Below are 7,112 nucleotides of genomic sequence, written 5' to 3'. Positions count from 1 at the left end.
ATCATAGAGTAGTTCATTTTTTAACTTTTTGAGGAATCTCCATACTGTTTTCTAGGGTGGCTGCACCAGTTTGCATTCCCACCAACAGTGCAAGAGGGTTCCCCTTTCTCCACATCCCCACCACCACCTGTTGTTTCTTGCGTTGTTAATTTTAGCCATTTGACAACTGTAAGATGGTGTCTCATTGTGGTTTTGATTTGTATTTCCCTGATGATGAGTGATGTTGAACATCTTTCCATGTGTCTGTTTGCCATCTGGATGTCTTCTTTGGCAAAGCGTCTCTTCATGTCTTCTGCCCATCTCTTAAATGGATTGTTTTTCAGGTGTTGAATTGGATAACTTCTTCTTCTTCTTCTTCTTCTTCTTCTTCTTCTTCTTCTTCTTCGATAACTTCTTTATAGATTTTGGATACTAACTCTATCGGATATGTCATTTGCAAATATCTTCTCCTACTCCATAGGCTGTCTTTTAGTTTTGTTGATTGTTTCCTTCACTGTGCAGAAGCTTTTTACCTTGATGTAGTCCCAATAGTTCACTTTTGCTTTCGTTTCCCTTACCTCCTGGGACATGTCTTGTAAGAAGTTACAGCTGACGTTGGGGTTTAGTGATGTCATTCACTGTCTCCATTTCTCACCTCCCTTTGGACTTACCTTGGACACACTAGTCAACTGGCCAGACATGGCTTCAGGGACCAACTTAAAGTGTCAACACTGCCTGCCAGAGACAGACCACGTTTTGGGTGCACCTTCACCCAGAGGGTTAAAATCCCTCCGAAGGGTTCCAAAGGGGACAAGTTTGCAAACCCTCAGGGCCCCGAAGTGTTTTGCCAACAGGGTGTGGGTGGACATGAACGGCCAAACAGCCGACTCACTTAAAATTCAAGCCCAGGTAGCAGTACTGGAGTAAAGGAAGAAGTTCTAATCGTTCACCTTTTCCAGCGCGGACTCGAGGCCAAGCGCCAGGGCCTCCCCCAGGAGACGTGCCTGGCGGGGTCGGCCCTCCACCTCCCGCGCCCCGCCCGCCCCGCCCCGCCCCGCCGCCTGCGCCAGCAGCCCGCGGAAGATGCCCTCGAGGGCAGTACCGCGCCCGCCCGCCCGCCCCGCCCCAGCACCGGCCCCGCCCCCGCCGCCGCCCTGCGCCGTCCCCCTCCCCTCCCCCCTCCCCCTTCCCGAGCCGCCCTCGGGGTTTTGCTGAACTAGCTGGTGGCGCCAACAAGTCCGGGCGGCCCGGAGCGAGCGGGGCCCGGGTGCCGGGCGAGCGGGCGCGGTGCCCTGGAGGGCCTCCGCCGGGGTGGCGCCCGCTGGGTGCGGGGAAGCTGCGCCCCCGCTGCGGACCTGGACCCGGGCGCTCCTGGCGGCGGGGGGAGGGAGGCCGCCGGGTGCTGCGCAGGCCCGGGGGCGCGGCGGTCGTCGCTCTTGGGGCGGGAGGTGGTCAAAGGTTCAGTAAGATTTAGTAAGCACACGTCCTGGAGCCCAGGCCTGCTGCGACAGCGGCCCCGCTCCCCCGGCAGATGTTAGGGGATTCAGGCACACCCCAGGGAGACTGAAGGAAGGGGCTTCTAGAAGACAACCCCAGGTTGGGGGAAAGTGAGTCCTATTGATTCCCAAGGTGTTAGCCCGTACCTGGAAGGGTGGTAATTCGCGTAAAATCTTCCCCTGGGGTTTCAAATACCTGCTGTCCAAAGCAGTTTGGCAGGAGCCTGGGGGGCGGGGGGGGGGGATCCTGAAAGCCTCCGCGTGCCCCTCACCCAGCTGCTTTACTTCACTAGAACCCCTTCCTTAAAGAGGCTGCCTCCCTTTACTCTCCTGCATTTGCGTGCATATTTTACAATACTTGACAATATAAAAATTGACACTGAATAAGCTTTAACCTCAGTCATTTCAGAATAAAAGTGAGATGTGAATGGAACTTCATTCATGAGGGAAGTAGTCTGTGTGAAGTGTTTTGTAAATGTGAGTGGGAAGAATTTTAAACTGAATAAAATTAACGTAATGAGGAATCAGAAGGTTCAATCCAGATGTTTGCCTCCATGCATCCCTAATAAAGTGACAGTGCTGTGCTGCGCAGGGCCTTTCACTGCGGTTCTTAGAGCGGCCCTGCGGTTGATTAAGAACAAGTGGATGGGGGATCCCTGGGTGGCTCAGCGGTTTGGCGCCTGCCTTTTGCCCGGGGCGCGATCCTGGGGTCTGGGGCGCGATCCTGGGATCTGGGGATCGAGTCCCACAACAGGCTCCTAGCATGGAGCCTGCTTCTCCCTCTGCCTGTGTCTGCGCCTCTCTCTCTCTCTTTATGTCTATCATAAATAAATAATCTTTAAAAAAAAAAAAAAGAACAAGTGGATGGTTGGGTTCTTTCCACTCATTTTCTAAGACACTAACCATTCCTTGGGGCCGATGGAGTGGTGACCCACCCACCTATGTAGAGGATTTTCCCCCTCTCCCAACTACTTTAGAAATATACGAAGGATTTACATGAAGATTTTCAGTTAAAGAACTTGTAAGTAATCCTCTTTAGTTATCATTAGTACTAGACCCTAAAACCCTTGCTTGCTTGTTAAGATGAGGTGGTTGGATGTGATTGTAATAGAGGCGGGGTTGTGATTTAGAGCTATTGGTCTCATTAATTCGACTAGGTAATGTGTGTTTTGGATTATCAGAGAACTCCTTAGCATTTGTATAGACGCAATATCATTTGGCATAGGGATTCTAATTCAGTTATTCTTGGTTCAGGTCTGATCCCAACACCTGGTAGTAGTTCTTTGACCTTGCATAATTAATTTCTTGACCTACCATCCACTGCCCCTTTGTTCCCAGTGAGCCAATGGGGATCACACCAACCTTTAACATGGGAATTAAATGAAATGCAATATATATAAAAAATGAAATACTATGTAAATACAGTGCCTGGCACGTGGGCATTCAGTAAATACTCCTATTGTTAACTATCCACAACAGTAGCAATTACCATCACTACTACCTACCTACTTCAAAACATCTACCTACCAGCCCATGGTTGGAGAGAAGTTTCTTGCAAAGGGGCAGGAGGGAACTCTCTGGAGTGATTGAAATAAGGTATATCTTGATTGTGGTGTTGATTAAGAGGGTGTATCCATTTGTCAAAACCCATCAAACTGAACCCTTTAAGGTCTGTGTACTTGATTATATGTGCATCACATCTCAATAAAGTTAATTTTAAAAATTAACCTCCAGGACAGCCTGGGTGGCTCAGCGGTTTAGCGCCACCCCTTTGGCCCAAGGCATGAGCCTGGAGACCAGGGATTGAGTTCTATGTCCAGCTCCCTGCATGGAGCATGCTTCTCCCTCTGCCTGTGTCTCTGCCTCCCTCTGTGTGTGTCTCTCATGAATAAATAAATACAAATCTTTAAAAAAAAATTAACCTCCAAATGTGGTGGTGGTTGGGGGAGGGGGTAGTTGACATACCAGCCTAATTCTGCATCCTCTAGTCATTCATTTCTAGAGGCCCCTCTGCATATGAGCATATCTTCTTCATAAGTTTACGTTGGGTCTTAGGAAACAAAGAAGTTGCTCTCGTTTTTCAGGTTGTGGTCAAGACTGATGGTCCATGGAGAAGAATGATTGGTTTGTGTTGAGATGATACTTAATTTGAAACTTACATATAGTATTAATTTTTACTAAATAGCTTTTAAAAAACAGATTAAAATGTTTTATTTGATACAATAGAGCTTGTTTGTGTAATATATCCATCCAATAAACACAGTTTCTGAAATGTCATAGTCATTTTGTATCCCTTTCCTTGCTTTCAATAAATTCTTTGTATTGTTTGTAGTTAAGTGAGATACCTAACATGCTTTTAGCACAGTACTAGGCACTTAGTAAATGCTAATTTATGCTAGCTGTTATTATTAAAATCGATATATTCATCTTTTTTTGGAGGTCAGAATATGCATAGTTGAATGTCAATTCATTACAAAGATGCTGTGAAAAATGGTTGTTTTCTGAAGCTTCTCTCCTTGACAAGTAGATAAGTAAATGGTCTTCACATGGTCTTTTCTCTGTCCTAATCACCTCTTCTTCTTCTTTTTTTAAGATTTTATTTATTTATTCACAGAGACTCAGAGAGAGAGAGAGGCAGAGGCACAGGCAGAGGGAGAAGCAGGCTCCATGCAGGGAGCCTGACTTGGGACTCGATTCAGGGTCCCCAGGATCACACACCGGGCTGCAGGCAGCGCTAAACCGCTGCGCCACCCGGGCTGCCCCTAATCACCTCTCCTTACAAAAACAAGTCAGTTGAATTAGGGTCCACTCAAATGACTACATTTTACCCTAATTACTACCTCTCTAAAGGCCCTGTCTCAAAATGATCATATTCTGAGGGACTGGGTGTTTTAGGACTTTAGCGTATGAATTCAGAGAGGGGTCACAATTCAGCCCACAACACATGGAATCTAGTAAAAAGCAGTATTGATTCTTTCAGAATAGCTCAGCACATAGCATATGAAACAAGTCAGATTTTGATTCTTGTTTTAAAACAGTTCAATTTGGATCTAAATGTAGTTCCCTTTTGCAATGAGAAACCCAAACATATCCATCAGGTACACACACACCCACATACACCCACACACACTCTGTGCCCTTTTTACCTGTAAGGCCAGTTACAACTGAAGTAGAGTTAAAGTCATTGTCTAAGCTGAGCTTAATCCATGACTGGGTCCGCTAAAAATCAGTTCCTTCATTGATTGAGAAAGATAGCTCTATAGTGGCTTCCTAATCTTTATGGTTCTATAACACTTTGGATAATGAAGGTAGAAGGTTGGCTCTCTGGAAAGAAACCATTTACCCCTTTGATACCTTAATACCTAGATTTATCTTTTGAGCCCTTTGCTTGACTTTCCAGGTATCTCTGCAAAATAATTATACTAATCCCTTAATACATATTTTCTACATATTCAAGCCATGAATTTATGGATCCAAATTTACTGCACAAGCAACCTTTGTTCCTCAAATCAGAGCCTGGAGATAGTATACTCAGAGCTACCTAAACTGCCCACTTCACGGTTTATTTCCCTTACCGGTTTGAAGTTCATCTTGGCTCCTCCTTTTAATGCATCAGGATGTGATATTTTATCTAAAGAAAAACGTCTCTAAACTTATGTTGTGCAAAAATGGCTCTCAAATGCATTATTTGTGTTACTACCAGTTTCTGCTAATTTGCACAGTCTCTGAACAACTGGCAAAGTGGCTAGTGTTGACGTTGCAGCTGCCACAGAGTTTCCAGTTGCTTTAGGAATTTTTACATTTTATTAGTGTAATGATGGAGTTTACAGTTATCCACAGTGTGTTAATTACAAACACTTATTATCTATAGTACCAGTTTGGTGCTTAATCTTATATTTTAATAGAAATGATACAGCTTTTACATTTAATTATAATGGGGATTAATCATCACATACCAGTTTTCACCTATGAGCAAAAAACTTGGAACCAATTATGAGATGAGGCTATTAGATTTAAAATGCAATGCCAAGAAAGCTTGGGTTTTTTTGACTTTTAAAATTTCCATTAACAAAAAATTGCTAATATCACTGAGCCTCATTTCACATGACTGATCTGATGATTGACTCATTCATTCAGTGAGTATTTGTTGAATGTCCAGTATGGGCAAGGCCCAGTTCTACGTGCTTGGGATATAACAGTGGACAAAATTCAGATATCCCTGTCAGCAAGGGCACAAGGGGAGATAGACATTAAAAACAGCCAAAATAAACAAGTACTTTACATATAGCATGTTAGAAGGTTGCAATTGTTGGGGGGAGAGGGGGCGCTGGGGAAGAGGAGTGGGACAAGGGGGATTAGGAGCTTGGATGGGGGATTGCAATCTTGTATAAGGTAGGCCTCACTGAGAAGGTGATACCTGAACGAACATGATGGCAGTGAAGAAGTTAGCCATGTGGCTGCGTGGAGAATAATCAGAGGGAACAGCCAGAGGAAAGGCCCTAAGGCAGAAGTGTGCCTAGAAGGCTTTAAGGAACTTCAAGGAAGACAGTATAGGCTAAAGAGGAGTGAATGAGAAGGAAAAAAAGATTATAAATTGGATTATAATGTTTGTATGCTGAATAAATATTGTCATGGCTCCTCATCCCCTGATAAGTAGATAGATGCTTGCCTTCTGTGCTAAGCACATTGTAGGGGCTCTGGAAATGCTTGCTGAATGTTTCTTTGGTAAATGAATTGGTGCTTATAAGAGCTGGCCCTGAGCCGTGATAGAATAAGGAATAAACTTCTAGAATTGTTGCTGATTCTGGTGCCAGCAAAAGTTAGAATTAGAGTTGGGACACAAGCAGGAGCTGGGAAGGACAGGGAACTAACAAAAAGATGCCAACATGCAGGTGACTGAGTCTTACCTATTGTTCCACTGACTTCACTAGGGAGTCAGTTTTTCATTTGAACTTAAATGTTTGATACTGAAAAATTCCTTTTCAGTTTGATTTTTGTCCTCATGATTTGAACTTTTAACCAGAAAGAAAAAAATTCTAGTGTAGAGGATATTCTTGATTTGAAACCTTGAGATATGCCAACTTGAGGATTCCCATAGCATAGCATTATAGCTCTCATAATTATTGTATTTGTGTATTTAATTCACAGTTTACAAATAATTTTTACATATATTATTTGTCCCTCACAACAAATTTATGTGTAGTCCACCATAGCCATTATTAAATCATTTTGGGTTTTTCTGGTTTGTTTTTAAAGATTTTATTTATTTATTCATGAGAGAGAGAGAGAGAGGCAGAGACACAGGCAGAGGGAGAAGCAGGCTCCATGCAGGGAGCCCGACATGGGACTTGATCCTGGGTCCCCAGGATCACACCCTGGACTGAAGGCGGTGCTAAACTGCTGAGCCACCTGGGCTGCCCTATTAAATAATTTTGAACTGGGTTTCTTCCATTTGTCTTCTAGAGCTATTCTATCCTTTTCCCCATCCTTTCTGTGGCCTTGGAGGCTGCCATTCATAGATTGCATCAGTGAGGTCCATTGCCCTCTTGCTTTGGGAAGGATTCAGCTATGGTGTACTAGCAGGATATCTGAGGGCAGAAGGAGAGGTCCAAATACTTATTCCCCCAGGTCCCACTC

This window comes from Nyctereutes procyonoides, unplaced genomic scaffold (genome assembly GCF_905146905.1).
Source record: "Nyctereutes procyonoides isolate TBG_1078 unplaced genomic scaffold, NYPRO_anot_genome, whole genome shotgun sequence".
Classification (NCBI taxonomy): domain Eukaryota; kingdom Metazoa; phylum Chordata; class Mammalia; order Carnivora; family Canidae; genus Nyctereutes; species Nyctereutes procyonoides.
Note: the sequence above shows the minus strand (reverse complement) of the source record.